Raw genomic sequence first — 19,592 nt, 5'->3', positions numbered from 1 at the left:
TGGCAGCATGGATTGTGTTCACCTGCAATGCACAGGAAGAAAGGATCACTAGGGATGAGAATCCTCACTGCTTCCAAGAGGATAAATGGGGCAGAAGCAGCTGTGAACAATGCTAGTCTTAGTAACCCCTGGGCCCTGTTGTAAGAAAATGGTGCATGTGTTTGTGACCAGAAAAAAAAAGGAAACAAAAACAAAACAAAACAAAAAAAAAACTTGTAAGCACTTAGAAACCACTGTAAATCTGATGTTGTTCCATGTCCAAGAAATAGCACTTTTCTAATAAATCCTTTATAGTTAACTTTATCAAATAATCCATCCATGAGAGCAGTGTGGCAAAGCAACCTCAGGTCCTAGTCACTTGGGAAGTATATGGTGTACAAATTTCTCCTGCTTTACCCCAAAACCTAGAAACTGGAAAGATGACACAATTCAAAATCTTTTATTTCCTTTTATGGTAAAGATGGTCAGTTGCTAATAACACCCTGGATCCAATTCCCTAGACCATGGATCCCTTGAGCAACGACAAAGCCACAGAAGATGCTGATGAAGGCTTCAGAGCAGGGTGGTCCTCTCCCTGCTATGGTCTGACAGTGACCACTGCCAGCTAGGACAGTGTTAGCCCTGTGTGCAGTGGGTCCCTTCATCAGTCCAAGGACCCAATTTCACTACCAACAGATCCAGTGACCTGACACCACTACAAGGATCCTTTAGTTAACCAGCTGCTGTTCTTTATAGAAGAGTGTCCTTGTGTCTCATGTGTGAAAACTTCAGCAACAACCTTGTCCCTTCCTGTGGTATTCCCTGACACTTGCTCTCTATCACCTCCCTCCAGGATTCCTCAGGCTCTCAGTCAGAATGCAGCAGATGGTGGAATGGAGCAGCAGCCCAACCTGTCAGTACAGACTGCACAGGTCTATCCACATCAGGCCAGGCTGAAGAAGGCCACCACTCCTGGGGTAAGCCTCATTTGCCATGATGAGTGTGCTAAAGTGTGTCTACAAACATCAGGGCCAAGAGACTGGGCCCTCTGTCACCACCACAGCTGGCTCTTTTGGGTAGCAGCCCTGTACACACCTCCTCCTTAAGTTCATTGCTGAGGTAGCAGCCATTTACCTCAGAGCAGATGAGAATGAACTACCAGGTCAGTTGAACTACCAGTTGGTCAATGAACTACCAGGTATGCCAGTTCCAGTAGCACAGGAGTTACAAAACCTTTTGGTAGCTGGCCATGGTGCCACACCTGCAGGGTTAAGAACATACCAGGTGGCTCAAGTTAGGAAGCTTGGTGGGGCCAGAGCCAGGGCCCCAGTGGCTAAAGGTAGGCATCTGGGTTGCTGAGCCAGCAGGACAAATGCATGTGGTTTTCCAATTGAGGAAACAAATAGCATCTTTGGCGTTTTAGGGGCATATGCTAGTCCTTTGTATGTTAGTGCCACATGTCATCTTCTTGTTCAGAAGGGGGACACTGTGCAACAATGCTGTCTCTCCACAAGTTTGAAGATATTGGGAGCCATGTGGCCTCCAGCTGGCTCTGGCCTCTCACCTGTGAAAACTGTGCCCAGGTCAGAGGGGTTCACTTCAATGAACTTCTGCTACAGGTGGGCTGTGTCCACCTCCAGGCTCTCCTGCTCTGGGTTTGGTTCCTCTCACTCCTCAATATGCAACCATCTCAGATAGCAGGGAGCCTGTGGAGCCCAATGAAGCTGGTCATAGCTAAGGGACACCCAACTCAGGCTCAAGCTCAGAAACCCATTTTCAGAACAAGCAAGAGAGGTAAGGGAGAGTCAAATTCAAGAATTGGGGGCTACTGAGGGTGTGGCTCAGTGGTAGAGCATGTCCTTAGCACACACACAGCCCTGGGTTTGATTCCAGTGTGAAATAAACAAAGCAAACAAACAAATGGTAGCACTGCACAAATTCTGGGCAACAACAGCAGGAACACTGTCCTCCTATGGAGTGAGCCAAAAGACATAGCTCAGACCCACAGATCAGTCAGGGAAAGGTGGAAAGACCCTGAATTGGTTTCCAAAGAGCATGATGACACCAGGCAAGGAAGAAGCCCTCTCAGAAACAGGATCTCCCAAAACCTCAGAGGGAAAGAAGGTGGGTACATCAGCCGCAGTAAGGAGTGTCCAGGAAGGTAAGGAGGCCTCCCCATGCAGAGCGGCTGTTACCCTGGGGTCTTCAGATTCATCCCCCAGGAACTACACTTCTCATGTGATTGTGCTGATGATTCCAAGCTCAGGGAACAGGAAAACCCCTAAGAGCTCTGAAATTTAGAAGCAGTTTAGGCAAAGCAGTGGACTCCACTCTGGTTGATCCTGGGCTTTTCCAGCTACAAAATCATGATGTAGCTTTGGACTAGGGGGACTGCAATGCAGGGCACCTTATTAAAACACCTGCCACCAAGAATGAGGCTATCAGGGCTCTGAAAAACACCTGGGAACCCACAGGTGCAAATGATGGTGGAGGGGGACCACACAGGTTCTCACTACCTTGGGACAGAAGACTGTGGCCCCTCCAGGAACCCCAGCCATCAGCACAGCTCCCACCCCCACCATGTGGAGTGTGGTGCTGGCCAACTTGGAAAAATATCATAATTATCATGCGAAGTTACAGAAGTTACACACAATGTATGCATGCTGTAGGCTTTCATTTAGGTAAAGCACTAAAAAATACAAAATAATGTATGGCAACTGAGAAGAGACCAGTGGTTGCTTTGGGGTGGGTGGCTGGGGAGTGGGGGCTTAGCAAGGCATTAGGAAAGGGCTAGAGAAATGTTTGGGATAATAAGAGAGGGGTTCACTATGATTGTGGCAAAATAAATCATGGGTATATACATATATCAAATTTACCAAACTGCACACTCCTAAATATGTGAAGTCTATTACAGGACAATTGTATTTCAACAAACACATCTTTAGAAAATACAGGGGGAAGAAAAGTTTCCTGCCCTCTGGAACCTGTGTCTGTCCAGCAGAGTGAATACCTCACATCCATGGACTCCCCAGCCCACATAGGGCCAAAAGCCTCACCTGTAGAGGTCCCCTCAGGGGCCACTGCCAACCATGGGGAGGAGCTTGAAATCTGCCCCAGAGTCTGCCTCAGGAGTTCAGAAGAAGGCTGAGGAGGGGCCTCCCTCTCAGCTCTGGGCCCGTCCCACCTGCCCAGCCTGAGTGCCCTGACTCCTGCTACCAATCATGAAGGGTGCCACTTCCCAGCAAGGAGCCTCAGCCTGAAGCTCTGCCTGCAGGAGGAACAAGGGAAAGCCAGGTGGGCCTCACCGGCTCCAACCAGCAGCAACTGAGCACTTTCCTGTCCCTCCTGCAGGAGGTGAGGAACATGGGCCAGGAAGGCTCCGAGCGCCCTGCAGCCTCTTTTGTACTGTGGCTACTATGGCTCCCCTGACACTTGCTGCTGCCACCCCCAGCCTGCCATCCTCAGGCCCAGGGACAGCACAGTACCTGAGAGGATGGCCCATCTTGGTTGACTGCCTTCCAGGCCCTAATTCCTCTGCAGCGCCCTGGGACCTGGGTGTCTGGGTGAAGGGGGAAGCTCCCCCTGCACCCAGGGGAGAGGGCACTCTCCCCTCTGGGGGAGGCCCTTGGGACCTGGGTGTCGGGGTGGCGGCGAGAAATCCACCACCCTTCGCACCCAGGGGAGAGAGTACTCCCCCCTCCGGAGGGAGGCCCCTCGGACCTGGGTGTTGGGGTGGGGGGGAGCTCCACCACCCCTGCACCCATGAGAGAGGGCACTCCCCCTTTCCGGGGAGAGGCCCCTGGGACCTGGGTGTCGGGGTGAGGAGCGGGAAGCTACCCCCTGCACCCAGGGGAGAAGGCACTATCACCTCCCGGGGGGAGGCCCCTCAGACCTGGTTGTGGGGATGGGTGGGGAGCTCCACCCCCGACCCCATACCCAAAGGAGAGGGCACTCCCACTTCCACGGGGAGGCCCCTGGGACCTGGATTTCGGGGAGGGGGGAGCACCCTCCTCATCCTCCCCAAACCTAGCGGAGAGGGCAATCCCCCCTACAGGGGGGAGGCCCCTCTAACCTGGGTGTCAGGTGGGTGGAAGCTCTCCCCTCCGCACCCAGAGGAGAGGGCACTACCCCCTCCACGGGGGAGGCCCCTCTTAACTGGGTTTGTGGAGGGAGCTCACACCTGCACCCAGGGGAGAGGGCACTCTTGACTCCAAGGTGGAGGCCCCTCTAACCTGGGTGTGTGTGTGTGGGGGGAGCTCCCCCCCTATGCACCCAGAGGAGAGGGCACTCCCCCCTTCAGGGGGGAGGCCCCTCTAACCTGGGTGACAGGGGGGAAGAGCTCCCTGGCTCTGCACCCAGGGGAGAGGGTACTCCCCCTTCCAGGGGGGAGACCCTTCTAACCTGGGTGTTGTGGGGGAGCTCGCCCTCTCCACACCCAGGGGAGAGGGCACTCCGTGGTCCAGGCGGGAGGCCCCTCTAACCTGGCTGTCAGGGGTAGCTCCCCAGCGCACCCAGGGCAGAGGGGCCCTCCCCAATCCAGGGGGGAGGCCCCACTTACCTAGGTGTCCAGGGAGCTCCCCAGCACACCCAGGGCAGAGGGGCACCCCTTCTCCAGGGGGGAGGCCCCTCTAAGCTGGAGGTCCAGGGGAGCTTCCCAGTGTACACAGGGCAGAGGGGCACTCCCCCCTCTAACCCTAACCGTAACCCTCCTGGGGGAGGCCCCTGGAAACTGGATGTTAGAGTGGGGAGGTGAGCTCCCCCTCAAAACGCACCCAGGGCAGAGGGCACTCACCCATCTACCGGGGAGGCCCCACCAACCTGGATGCCAGGGTGCGGGAGGGGAGCTACCGCCCTCCCACCCTGCACCTAGGGGAGAGGGCACTCCCCCCCCTAGGGGGGGACCCTCCGACCTGGGTGAGTGGGGGGGTGGGAGCTCCACCTCCGCCCCTAGGGGAGAGGGCATTCCCACCTCAGGGGGATGCCCCACTAACCTGGGTGTGTGGGGGGAAGCTCCCCCCTCTGCACCCAGGGGAGAGGGCACTACCCCCTCCAGAGGTGAGGCCCCTCTAACCTGGGTGTGGGGGAGGGAGATCCACCCCTCTGCACCCAGAGGAGAGGGCACTCCCCCCTGGGGGGGGAGGTAGGCCCCCTCCATCCTGGGTGTTGGGGTGGGGGGCGGAGCTCCCGCCCCTCACCCCTCACCTAGGGGAGAGGGCACTCCCTAGTCTGGGGAGGAGGGCACTCAGACCTGAGTGTTGCCGGGGTGGAAGCTCCACCTCCACACGCAGGTAGAGGGCATTCCCCCCTCTGGGAAGGATGCCCCACTAACCTGGGTGTGTTGGGGGTGAGCTCCCACTCCGCACCCAGGGGAGAGGGCTCTCCCAAATCCAGGGGAAGGCCCCAATTACCTGGGTGTTGGGGGGGTGCTCCCCCGACTCCACACCCAGGGGAGAGGGCACTCCCCACTCCAGGGGCTAGGCCCCTCTAACCTGGGTGTCCAGGGGATCTCCCCAGCGCACCCAGCATAGAGAGCACTGCTCCCTCCAGGGATGTCGCCTCTCCAACCTGGGATTCAGGAAGAGTTCTCCAGCATACCCAGGTTGAGAGGCACACCCACCTCCAGTGGAGAGGCCCCTCTAACCTGGGTGCCGGGGGGTGTTCCCCAGCGCACCCAGGGCGCAGGGGCACTCCCCCCTCCAGGGGGGAGGCGCCTCTAACCTGGGTGTCAAAGGGAGCTCCCTTTCGCACTCAGGGCAGAGGGGCACTCCGCACTCTAACCCTAACCTTTACCCTCGGGGAAGAGGCCCCTGGAATCTGGGTGTGAGAGTTGGGGAGGTGAGCTCCCCACACCACCCGGCACCCAGGGGAGAGGGCTCTGCCCCCTCCAGAGGGGAGGCTCCTCCAACCTGGCTGTCCAGTGGGGGGAAGCTCCCCCTCCACCCCTCACCCAGGGCAGAGGGCACTCCCCCCTCCGTGGGGGAGGCTTCACCAACCTGGGTGTCTGGGTTGGACAGTGGGAGGGAGCTCCCGCCCCCACTCCGCAGCTAGGGGAGAGGGCACTCCCCCCTGGGGGAGGAGGCCCCTCCGACCTTGGTGTGAGGGGGGTGGGAGCTCCACCTCAGCACCCAGGAGAGAGGGCATTCCCTCCTGGGGGGGAGGCCCCTCTAACCTAGGTTTTCGGGGGGAGCTCTGCCCACACCCAGGGGAGAGGGCACTCCCCCCTTGGGGGGGGATTCACCACAAACCTGGGTGTGTGTGTGGGGGAGCTCCCCTGCACATCCAGGGAAGAGGGCTCTCCGGACTCAAGGGGGGAGGCCCCTCTAACTTGGGTGTGTGGGGGTGAGCTTCCCCCCCTCTGCACCCAGGGGAGAGGGCTCTCCCCCCTCCAGGGGGAAGGCCGCTCTAACCTTGGTGTGTGTGGGGGAATCTCATCCCTCTGCACCCAGGGGAGAGGGCACTCCACCCTCCAGGGTCAAGGGCCCTCTAACCTGAATGTGTGTGGGAGGGAGATCCCCTCTCTGCACCCGGGATATATGGCACTGCCCCCTCCAGGGGTGAGGCCCCTCCAACCTCGGTGTCGGGAAGCTCTCCAATACATCCAGTGCAGAGGGGCACTGCCTCCTCCAAGGGGGAGGCCCCTCTAACCTGAGTGTTGGGGGGAGCTCCCCAGTGCACCCAGGGCAGAGGGGCACTCCCCCCTCCAGGGCAGCGGCCTCTCTAACATGGGTGTCAGGGGGAGCTCCCCAGAGCACCCAGGGCATTTCCAAACTCAGGAGAGTAGCATTACCTTGATATTAAAGAGGCAATAGCAAAATGTAAATTATAGAGCTCTCTCTCCTTATCAAATGAGACTTATTCCAGATACACAACATGGCCTAATATTTGGAAATCATTCAATGTAATATAATTCAATGTTTTATATATTTATATATATATTTTAGTTTCAAATAAAAGAGAAAATCTTTTTTAGTTTTTTTTAATTTTTTTTATTATTAGTTGTTCAAAACATTACAAAGCTCTTGACATATCATATTTCATACATTTGATTCAAGCATCAACAAATTTCCACAAACCATATTTTCTACAAACATAACTGAATCAGGTGGACATATAAAATTAAAATATATCAATTTTTAAGAATTTTTTTGTAGGTGGACACAGTGCCTTTATTTTATTTATTTACTTATGTGATGCTAAGCATCAAACCCAGTGCCTCACATGGGAAGGTGAGCACTGTACCACTGAGCCACAACCTCAGCCCTTAAATAGATCAATTTTAGGCAAGGAAATAGAAGATGCCATCAAAAGCCTATCAACCAAGAAAAGCCCAAAAGCAGATAGATTCTCAGCTGAATTCCACCAGACCTTGCAAGAAGAACTAATACCAATATTCCTCAAATTATTCTATGAAATAGAAAAGGAAGGAACCCTTCTGAACTCATTCTATGAGGCTGTTATCACTCTGATACCAACTGCAGACAAAGACACATCAAGGAAAAAGCTTAAGACCAATACCCCTGATGATCATAGACACAAAAATTCTCAATAAGTTCCTGACAAATTGAATACAAAAAACACACCAAAATACAGTGCACCATGACCACGTGGGGTTCATCCCAGGGATGAAAGTTTGGTTCAACATATGGAAATCAATAAATCTAATACATCACATCAATAGACTTAAAGACAAGAATCATACAATTTTCTCTATAGATGCTGAAAAATATAGAATCATTTCATGTTCAAAACAATAGAAGAACTAGGAATAGTAGGATCATACTTCAACATTGTAAAAGCTGTCTACACTAAGCCCAATGCCAGCATCACTATAAATGGAGAAAAATTGGAAGCATTCCTCTAAAAACTGGAACTAGTCAGGAATGCCCTCTTTCACCACTTCTATTCAACATAATCATTGAAATTGTAGCCAGAGAAATCAGGTAAGCAAAAGAAATTAAATGGACACACATAGGAAAAGAAGAATTCAAACTATCACTATTTGCTGATGACATTTATAAGACCCTAAAAAATTCCATCAGAAAACTTCTATAACTAATAAATGAATTCAGCAAAGTATCAGGATACAAAATCAACACCCATAAATCAAATGCATTCCTATATATCAGCAATGAATCCACTGAAAAAGAAATTATGTAAATGATTCCATTCACAATAGCCTCAAAAATTAAATATCTGGAAAAAATCTATCAAAAAAGGTAAAAAAAGCTCTACAATAAAAAGTAGAGAACCTAAATAAAGATATTGAGGAAAACCTCTGAAGATGGAAAGATGTTCCTCAATAGGCAGAATTAATATTGTTTAAATGGCCATACTACCAAAAACATCATACAGAAATAATGCAATTTCTATTAAAATCCTTACAAAAGTCTGCATAGAAATAGAAAAGGCAATTATGATATATTTTTTGGTAAAATAAGAGACCCAGAATAGTGAAAGCAATCTTTAGTGAGAAAACTGAAACAGGAGGCATCATAATACCAGAACTTAAACCATACTACAGAGCTATAGTAACAAAAATGGCATGGTATTGGCACCAAAATAGACATGTAGATCAATGGTATAAAATAGAGGACACAGAGACAAACCCACATAATTTAAATATGGTTATCTCATACTAGACAAAACATTCACTGGAAAAAAAAAGATACCCTATTCTTTCAACAGATGGTGCTGGCAAAACTGGAAATCCACATGTAGCCAAATGAAATTAAACCTCCATCTCTCACCCTGCATAAAAATCAAATCAAAGAGTATCAAAGTTTTAGGCACTAGAAAAAAATAACCCCAAATCTTCACCACTTCAGCCTAGGATCTGACTTCCTTAACAAGACTCATAAAGTGCAAGAAGTAAAATCAAGAATAAATAAATAGGATGGGTTCCAATTAAAAAGCTTCTTCTCAGCAAAGGAAACAGTAAAGTGAGGAGAGCACCTGCAGACTGGGAGAAAATCTTTACCACATGCACCTCCAATAAAGCCCTCATCTCTAAGATATATTAAGAACTCAATAAACTTAGAACCATAAAAACAAATAAACCAACGAATAAATGGGCTAAGGAACTGAACAGATACTTTATGGAAAAAGAAAGACAATTGATCAACAAATACATGAAAAAGTGTTCCAATACCTCTAGCAATTAGAGAAATACAAATGAAAACTACTCTTAAGATTTCCTCTCACTCCTGTCAGAATTGCAATCATCAAGAATACAGGCAACAACTAATGTTTGTGAGGATGTGGTGAAAAAGCCACACTCATACATTGCTGGTGAAACTGAAAATTGGTGCAACCACTATGTAAAGCAGTATGGAGAGTCCTTGGAAAACTGGGAATGGAACCAGCATTTGACCCAGACATTCCACTCCTTGGTTTATATCCAAAGAACTTAAAATCAGCATACTATAGTTCCTGAATAGATGAATGGATAAATAAAATGTTATATATATATATATATATATATATATATATATATATATATATATATATGTGTGTGTGTGTGTGTGTGTGTGTGTGTGTGTGTGTTTCAATGGAATATTACTTAGATTGAAAGAAGAGTGAGATTATGGCATTTAGTAGTAATGACTGAAGTTGGAGAATATCATGCTAAGCGAAATAAGACAAACCCACATAACAAAAGGCTGAATGTTTTCTCTAATATTGGATGTTATTTCACAATAAAGTGGTGGCACTAGGGAAGAATTATATTACCTTAGATTAGATAGAGAAAAGTGATGGGAGGGGAGGGAAGGGGAGGGCATGTGAGGCTAGGAAAGACAGTAGAATGAAACAGACATTATTACTGTAGGTATATACGTGATTACATGACCAATATAACTCTGCAACATGTACGCTCAGAAAAATGAGAAGTTATATCACATCTCTGTATGACATAGCAAAGTACATAACTACATTCTAATGCTATATATAATTAAAATAAATAAAAACTCATTAAAATTGAAATAGATAAATATAAGTCAAATAGTAAAAAAACTCAACTGAAAAATGATAATGCATCAAAAATCACATGAATGGACTCATAAGAGTTTACAGTAACAGAAGACAGAATAGCTTGAATGATAAAATGTATATAAATAGTGAATTATAATTCACAGAATGGAAAAAATGAGTATAAACTGATAAGTAAACTGCTATAGGAGAGTTCTTCCTTACAGAATTCACATTAATGAATGAAATAATGCAATTTGTTTAAAAATCACCATTAGAATACTGTAATAATTGTTGCAGGAAATGACCACAATGGGTGCTAAAAATAGTGGACAAAAGATTAAGGAAAATCAATATATTTGCATGGACTAAAATGAACATCAACCAAGACAATTATTAATTAAAAAAGAAAATTATTAACTTTAAAGTGGAGAATAAACCAGGCAAGGTGGTGCACACTTATAACTTGAGAGTTTGAAGCAGGAGGATCACAAGTATGAGCCTGGCTTTAGTAAATTAGTGAGAATCTCAGCAGTTAAGCAAGACCCAGCCTCAAATAATTACCATGACTGAGGATGTAGCTCAGTGGTAAAGTGCTCCTGATTTCAATCTCAGTACCCAAAAGAAGTCATAAGTATATGACTTATCAACATTATACATCCTCTGATATAATTCATTGAGAAGGGCACCATAATCACTATTATGTTATTTTCAGCAGAAACAAATATACTCAAAGTAGTCACAAAAATACCATAGAAATAAAAAATGAGTGACACAGTCCAAAATATCTGAGCAGGACTTTTTAACATAGCAAGGTCATAAAAGAAAAGGAAAGGAGCCGTGGTTGTGGCTCAGTTGTAGAATGCTTGACTAGTATGCATGAGGCACTGGGTTCGATCCCTGACACCTCATAAAAAATATAAACAAACAAAATAAGAATATTGTGTCCATCTACAACTAAAAAATCTTTTAAAAAAGGAAAGAATTTTAGTCCTTCAACTAAAAGACTTTCATTGTTTCAAATTTTCACAGATTGGAGGAGGTTACAGACACATGTCTATTAAATGTAATGTGGAATTTTGAAACATAAATTGGACATTAGATAAAAAACAAGTGCAATAAAACAAATGATTAAGTTAAAATGATTGTAACAATATTAATTTCTTGATTTTTACAATTATTTGTTAATATTAGGGCAAGTTCAGTGCAGGATATATGAGAACCTTCTACTGGTTTTACAGTTTTGCTGTAAATCTAAAATTCACTCAAAATGAAAAACAAATTGAAGATATTAGTGATACATTAGAATTCCTTTTGACATGATTACAAATGCATGGGGTATGATTTGCTCCAGTTCCGTACTAAATTCTTACCCTCATCCTCTCCTCCTGCTCCTTTTCTTGTAATGATTTTTCTGCTAGTTATTTACATTTATTTTCTTAATTACTTTCTTGTGGATACACATATGGAGATATATATATATATATATATATATATATATATATATATATATACTTTAAAAACAAATGACAACTTAAAATTAGTCAAACATTTTCAAATTCATTTTCTCCAATGAAAATCAGAGCAGATTCAGTTTGTGATAAATGTCTAATTACATCTACTTTCTATCTTATTTTAAGCCTATAAAATAATCTTAAGAAATGTAGCATTAAGTAAATCACAGGGAAAATAGAACTTATAAAAAAGTATAAAGAATTTTTTAAGGTTTTTTTACACCATAACTTTAATTAATTAATTTATTTATATATGGCACTGAGTATTGAACCCAGGGCCTCATGTATACTAGGCAAACATTCTATCACTGAGCCATAACCCCAACCCATATTAGGAATTTTCTGATATGGAAAAGCACTCAAAAATTATTAATCATAACACATACTAAAATCAAAAGAAATAATTCAAATCCTCTTACCAATTTCAGCAGGTCTGATTTTGTTCCCTCAAAGGCTAAGTTTTCTGAGTCTTGACAGGTTTCTTATCTCTTTTTCTACATTAGTTATACTATTAAAGCGAAGGTAGTGAGTGGTGAGAGAATCTAACCTATACACCACTGAAGGAATTTCTCTCAGTTTATTATGCTGTAAATAAAGCAACTGCAGTTTCTTCATGTTATCAAGAGAGTCAGGCAGACTGGTTAATTAATTTTTACTTAGATACAGTATCATGAGATTTACTAGACAGCCCACTGCTGCTGGGAGGGACTGCAGTTTGTTACTGTATATGTAAAGTCCTGTTAATTGAGTCAAGTGTTTGATTGATGCTGGCAATATGTGCATAGACCTCTTGGATAAGTCCAAACACACTGAATTCTCTTCCAGGCATATATTGCTCTTTAGTCACTTCTGCATTACTGGATTTTTTTCCTAGTCCCACGTGCAGGACTTGGCCACTTGATCGTATTGTCAAGTGAAAATGCCATCCCTAGTTGGGCAACACTGGAGACTTTTTGTCTGTCTTTGTCATCTTTCCCTTTGGTTTTAGATTCGTTTTCATGGCTTTCTGTCCCCAAATCTCCAAAAGCCTTTGCCACCTTTTTTCTTTCCTTGACTGATGGTACTTTGGGCTCTTTCTTTTTAGAGTGTTTTATTTCCCTAGACTACTAACTCATGGTGACTTAAACTTGGAAAAAAAACACAAACTTTTACATTATTCATTATTTGCTAGCAATCAAATTCAAAGATGAACAGACACCTTACACAACACCTGTCTGTCACATGTTGGATCTAAAAGCACTATTACCATTTCTGACAACTCATTCCAACTGGTAAAATGTGCTGGTCAATCAATGATTTATTAGAATTTCTGAAATATAATAGAGAATATTAAATTACCTTCTGTTAAAATTTACATTAAATAAATAGCCTAAGAAAAACAATCTTAAAGTGAAGGTTGCTGTAGAGAGCAGTGACAGAGAATAGGAGAGCTGTGTCTGAGATTGGGGTCTCTGATGACCTCATGGCTGTGGCATACCTGTTACCTAGGAATGTTTCTGTGCAAAGGTGCCAGAGTCCCAGCCTCAATCTTGATCTCAGACACACAGCTACTGGGAACAGAGGAACTCTCTTGCTAAAAAACCACAATTGTTCACCAGTCTGCTGCACCTGAACCTGTGCACCTAACAGTAACTTCACACAATGGACTTTCTTGAGAACCACACAAAGCTCCTAATATTGCACACTGAAATTGTGGAATGCAACTGTGAATAGTTACATGATGTTGCTAGCCATATAAAGATATGAATACAAAGAAAGATGCTGATGAGGCATATATAAATAAAGATTGCTGGAAGATTTCTTTAGACCTGCTTCTCCATCAGAGAGGAGCATTCCACCTGACCCCAGCTTTATCTTAAAAAACATTTGTCTGTGTGTGAGTTTTTATTTTTCTTATCCTTCTTTGCCCCTTGCCAAAACCTGCTACTTTGGACACAATGGTCACGGAATTTTGCCACCATCCTATTACTTGATACACTATATACCGGAACCCTTTATTATGTAAAATCCATTAAAAATTAATAAATCAGGCCCTCCTTTCAAGAAATTTGTAATCTAATAGAGGATTTGTAAATTAATATGCATATTAATTTTATATGGATATATATATATATAAAACAGCACTATGAGATATATATACATACACACACATAAACACATTATATATATATATATATATATATATATATATATATATATATATATATATATAGCATTACTATGACAATGAAGCATAGAAGTATTTTTAGGTAACTAGTTTTTTTATCTTGTAAAAGAAAAAAAAAAACATTTAAAAAATTTTAAAATGAACAGCATATATCCACAGCCTATATTCCTAACCAGCACCCTAAAATTGCTCTATCTGCAACTAACTATAGCTTTAGAAAACAGGAAGGAGAGGTTAATTATAATACAAAGTACTTGTATGAAGATGTGAATTTGGTGTTAACATACCTTATATACAAACAGAGATATGATAAATGGTGGTATAAAGGTGAATTAAGAATTGCATGCAAAAATTAAGGGAAAATAGAAAGGGTTTCAAAGTTGATAAAAGAATGGAGCAGCAGTGTGACAAAAGAACAAAAGGAATAAAATGATATGAATGGAAAAAAGTAAATAGTTCAGGTAAAAGAGTATTAAAGTATGCACTTTAATAAGCACTCTAATTGATTCTCATACAGGTATATTGGAGGGCTCACTCCTGACCAACCATGACAGTGCAAGATCCAACAATGTCTGTATTCTAGGAAACAGGAGAAAGGTCAGTAACAGGAAAATTACAAAAAGTTCACTGGTGAAGAAAAGGTAAGTAAAACCTTTGTGAAGGGCATCAGTCCCCCCTAAGCATTTTTAAATTTAAAATAAATTATTCTTATTTTTAACTCTTGTTAACTCTAACTGATAAAACCGCTTGGTTGGCATGCATCATTCCTGTTTGATCACAGGAATGGGGAAAAATATTGTAGGCTATGGCCCCTCTCCCACACAAGACTGCAGGTTAGACTGTCAGAACAATCATGACAACTAACTAGGTAACATAGTATATTAATTCCTCTTAGGGTGAAACAAGCTATAGAAATTTTGATACAATCATTATCAGTGAAAACAGCTGAGAGGATCTTAGGCTAAATGGTGCTTTATTAATGGGGTAGAGTTCAAACAAGGAAAAGTAGGTGGTACACCATGAAGGGGAACACTAAGGGACTACAGACCATATGAGGTCTGGGAAGGAACACCAAGGCACTACAGACCATATGATGACATCTGTGGATATATGCTGTTCATTTTAAATTTTTTAAATGTTTTTTTTTCTTTTACAAGATTAAAAAACTAGTTATCTAAAAATATTTCTGTGCTTCATTGTCATAGTATTGTTTATATATATATATGTGTGTGTGTGTGTGTGTGTGTGTGTATGTGTGTGTGTATATATCATAGTGCTGTATATATATATATATATATATATATATATATATATATATCTCCATATAAAATTAATATGCATATTAATTTACAAATCCTCTATTAGATTACAAATTTATTGAAGGGAAGTCCTGCACTATTAATTTTTAATGGATTTTACATAATAAAGGGTTTAGTAAATAGTGTAACCCTCTCTGTGTTACCTTCTACCACTGTCTAGACAGCATCTACATAGACTGCATGTGGATGGGCAGCCACACAACAGCACAGCCATCCTTAATACTAGCAGTGAGGTCACAGGGGCAGTGTGCAGGATGACTCCCAGGTTTACAGTCTAACATCTGACATGTACATTAAGAGCAAAGTTCTGTGTGGCTTTAGCCTCAACTTCTTTCTCTCTTTCACCTTCCCATGGATCAGAGCAGCAGGACTCCTGGCTACTGGAGTGAGGATCTGACCTCAATGCAGGAGCATTATGCAGGAGCAACCCACAGGGGCTGGGGTGGTGTAGATGAAGACTGTTTTGGAACATTATAGCACTCTGTCTTTCTCCATTATGAGTGCAGATCCTTTAGAAAACCACTGTTATCTCCAAAACAAAGTGGTTAAGTGATCTGCACCACAGCTGTCAGTTTCCATGATCCACAGAGAATGTCCCCAGCAGGATCATGTACATTTATGAAGCCTCAGTACAGGAACACAAGACCTGGGTGATATCAAAGGAAGCTGCTGGTCCTGAGAGGCCAGGGACCCCACAGCTCCCATCCCAAACACAACGCTAGAAGTGGGAAGAATCCCAAAGACAAGACCCATTTCCAGACTTCAAATACAAAACACTGTTCTGGTCCCAAAAACAACACCAAATGCTACATGGCCTCATGCCTGGACTAGAGTGGGAAGGCCTCCCCTCCTGATTTCCCAAGGGGGAGTAACAGGAGCATTGTCCCTGAACTTCACATCCTAGTCCTGAGTACACTAGCACAAAGGACACGAACAATTCCAACGTATTTAACAAGTAGTAAAAAGTCAATTGTTTATCTACATATTAACCCCCTTCTACCACTTGTAAAAGCACTAATTTGGAAAAAAAATGAAGACCTTCAAGAAAGAAAAATTGATTACCAAGTTTTATTCTTTGTCACCTAGTCTAGTCATTCCAACTTTTCTGGAGGGGCAAGAGGTGGGCATCTCACTGGATGGCAGGAGTCTGGGGTGCTGCAGCCCCTGTGCTGGCAGGAGGTGGCAGGGAGGAAGAGCCAGCTCCTGGCTTTGGGGTAAAGAGACCCAGCAGGGGTGGGCAAATGGTGGGAGCCTACAGTCCCACACACTGGGCATGGGAGGATAATTAGCAATGGGAGTCCACAGACCTGCTGGCTGAAGATATTTTCTACATGGAGGACCTACTAGCTGGGAGACGGGTAGCAGACATTCTGAGGTGGGGATGCAAGAGTCCAGGTTGCACTCAGTAGCTGAGTGTGGAGCTTTCCCATTTCAGTTGCTGATGCTGGTTGGAGTTCTGGCTGTCCCCAGGGCCAACCTCCTTCTCCTCACAGGTCTCCCACTGGTCAATAGTGATGTCTTCATCCTCCTCCTCCTCTTGGAACTCACGCTGCTCTTCCTCTTTATGTATCTACTTTATGATGTAAATATTTTTAAGCAAAATTCATAGAAGGAATCTATGGCCTCAAAAAGGTTAAGAAACTTGATAGAGAACAAATACTAAATGGCACAAATACTAAATCTGGCACTGACAAAGACTGAGCAGAGATATTTAGTTTGATTCCGAGTACTGAAAGGAGAATAGCAATAAGGATGGTCAGAATCGAGAAGGATATGGATAAGTTTATATAACTTCCTATTTTATGCTAAAGTGCATACTTCAAGTGAAATTCTCAAGTACATTTAGTTTGAAATATATGTTAGAACTTCATACATGTTCATTGATAAATGAAATTCATAACTGAATTATAACAGAATGAAAGGTTCAGAAAAAAATGAAAAAAATTAGCAAAAATAAGTATTCAGACCATTCTTTTAGATATTTTCCTGACATCAAATTTCTTTGTATATCATGAAGTTTTGATATGATTATGATAAAGTTATGATATGATTCAATCTGTTATACTAACCAAGATATATTTGATTGCAATGATTTTATGACCTATATAAAAATGAATTAAATTTTAATCATTTATTTCATCATGACAACAATCTTTATTGTAACTTATAAAAATAGAATAATGATACTTTTGGTTCATAAGTGTGATGATTATTGAGTGTTCATGTGGCTGGTGTGGGAGATGTGCCTTGCTTTACACCTTGTCACTACCTTTGCACATTACTTATCTGTTGTCAAAAAAGGCTAAGGAAGGTATTTTATTAGGTACATTTAAACTCCTTCCTTCTCTCTTGAGTTCTTATTTCTTTTTAATAAATGATATAATTCCACCTTACTCTGATCTCTCCTCCTGGGGCCAATGAGACACCCTAGAAATTTTCTAAAAAGAACAAAAAGAATTATCTTTCTTATTACCTTCCAATACATATCACATACTGTCCTGTTTAATTTTCAATTTAACATACTGTCTTGTTCAATTTTCAATTTTTTATCTTTTATTTTTTTTTACAATTCTATACCAACTAAAGGTTAAAGTCTAACTCTAAATAATGACAGATCTAAACTTTCTTGATCTCTTTACCCTCTACACATAATTTCAGTATATAATATTTTCACTTCCCTGAACACAGTTGCTTCAAAATATGTTCAGGCCTCATCTCCTGGATGAAAATTTACAGAAAAGCCCTGAAAACTACCCTAAATTGTTTAATTATTGTATTTTGCACATAAAAGTGAACACAAAATTTTTCATTATGTGGATTCACCATTTTCAGAATGTTAATAGTATTTGTATGAGTGTCAATGTTAATTTTTTCTTACAAGCATAAATACCAAAAGAAATTGATAAAAAATTCTTTAAAATTATTAAGGTACCAACTAATTATAACAAAACTAATGTTTCATTTACATTATTTTTATTAAACAGATGGAAGTCTGATGGCTTTGACAAATAGATAACATAGAAATCAAGGTTCAGTGAGGGAAGGAGAGAAAGAGAGAAGCACACAGGCAACTTCACATAAAAAGTAGCTTTGAGGGGTGGGATTTGCTCACCTAGCGTGGGTGGGACCTGGGTTTGATCCTCAGCACCACATAAAAATAAAGGCATTGTGTTCTGTCAATGTACACCTAAAAAGTATATATTAAAAAGAGTAGCTATGAGTACTAAAAAGTTAATTTTTTAACCAATAAATCTCTTAAACAAGATGGATCTGAAAGTTTTTATAATTCTTACCCATTTTTTTAATTCTAAGTCAAGAACTTTCACACAAAAAGAATTCTGAGCTAGAACAACAACAACAAATAAAAAACTTTAAAAAAATGTTTAGGAAAACTGAGAGCTACCAAAGGTTTACATTGCACCAGAGCCAGTAGAAATGTGCTGAGGACAGCAAATATTTTAGTATATGAGAAGATAAATCTATACACAACATATAGAATGAACTTCAGTTTCACATAATTTACATATTGTTATTTTCTTGTTGTGAAGCTTTTAAGAAATACAAATATCTTAAAAGAAACAACTGAACCTTGCCAATATAGTAAGAATTCTTGCCAAAAATGAACGTATGTAGTTCTAACTCTTTAAATATATTCTTTCCAAAAAGAAAAGATGTATACTAAATAAGATTTATTTAAGATTTCTAAAGTCAAATAGCAAAACTGCAATTCAATAAGTGATATTCTAAAATTGTTGGCTCTTGAAATATGCATCCTTTTAACAAATTGAATTAGGAATGATGAGATTTTAGAAGAATCTTATCATTTTTAAGGAAGCTAGCTACTTTAATTTACTGTTTAACTCAAAAACTTGGCAACTCAGAGATGTCACATGACTCAATTATATGCATGTTTAAGAACTGTATCAATTCAACACACACTTATTCAAATGCACATTTTACTGAGCACTATACCAATATCAATGGAGGTCATAAAAGCATTAAAATACTGTCCCTATCATGGAGGATTTTATAGTCTAGTTGGAAATTCAAGACCCTAGAAATAACAACAAACAAAAGGAAGTGCATAAAAATGTAGCTTAAAAGAGAGTCACAATATTGGTGGGTGCTTAAACAACATTTTTGGCTATGAATTAGCTTGATTATGGCTTCATTGTTGCATTAGCATTCTTCAAATATAATATCATGCATACAAAGAGCATAATTTCATTTGGAAAAACAACAACAATAACAAAATAATGGAAAATAACTTTATTCCCAGAGAGTGTTATTAAGGTCAAAATACTGAATAAATAAATCTATACAAAGTATTCTTTTATGTGAATGTTAAAATTAATTAAAACAAAATAGTCATGTTTAGTAAGGGGAAAGACAGCAATAAGTTGTAAAAACATTAAAACTAACATAAATAGAGAAAATCATCAAAGAGCAGCATTTGTTTTCATAAAAAAACAGTTTCTCCAATTAATAATTATTTTGAGTTTTGGTTACTGGGAAAAAGTTCCCAATAACAGAGCTAAGGAGGAAGTTTTTGAAAGCATCATCATTAGAGAGAAATGAGGAAATCACAATATGCGACTTGGTCACGTACTGCTCTTTCATTAGAAAGGCCTGGGGACTCATCCAACC

The 19,592-nt window shown here is 42.0% G+C and overlaps 1 pseudogene; it reads left to right on the top strand.

Moving 5' to 3' along the window:
* The first annotated feature begins 17,128 nt into the window (after nucleotides 1-17,128).
* LOC144252481 (small nucleolar RNA U13) lies at nucleotides 17,129-17,237 on the top strand (annotated as a pseudogene).
* The last annotated feature ends 2,355 nt before the right edge of the window (nucleotides 17,238-19,592 follow it).

This window comes from Urocitellus parryii, unplaced genomic scaffold, assembly GCF_045843805.1.
Source record: "Urocitellus parryii isolate mUroPar1 unplaced genomic scaffold, mUroPar1.hap1 Scaffold_43, whole genome shotgun sequence".
Lineage (NCBI taxonomy): Eukaryota > Metazoa > Chordata > Mammalia > Rodentia > Sciuridae > Urocitellus > Urocitellus parryii.
Note: the sequence above shows the minus strand (reverse complement) of the source record. Positions and strands in the feature narration are given on the sequence as shown.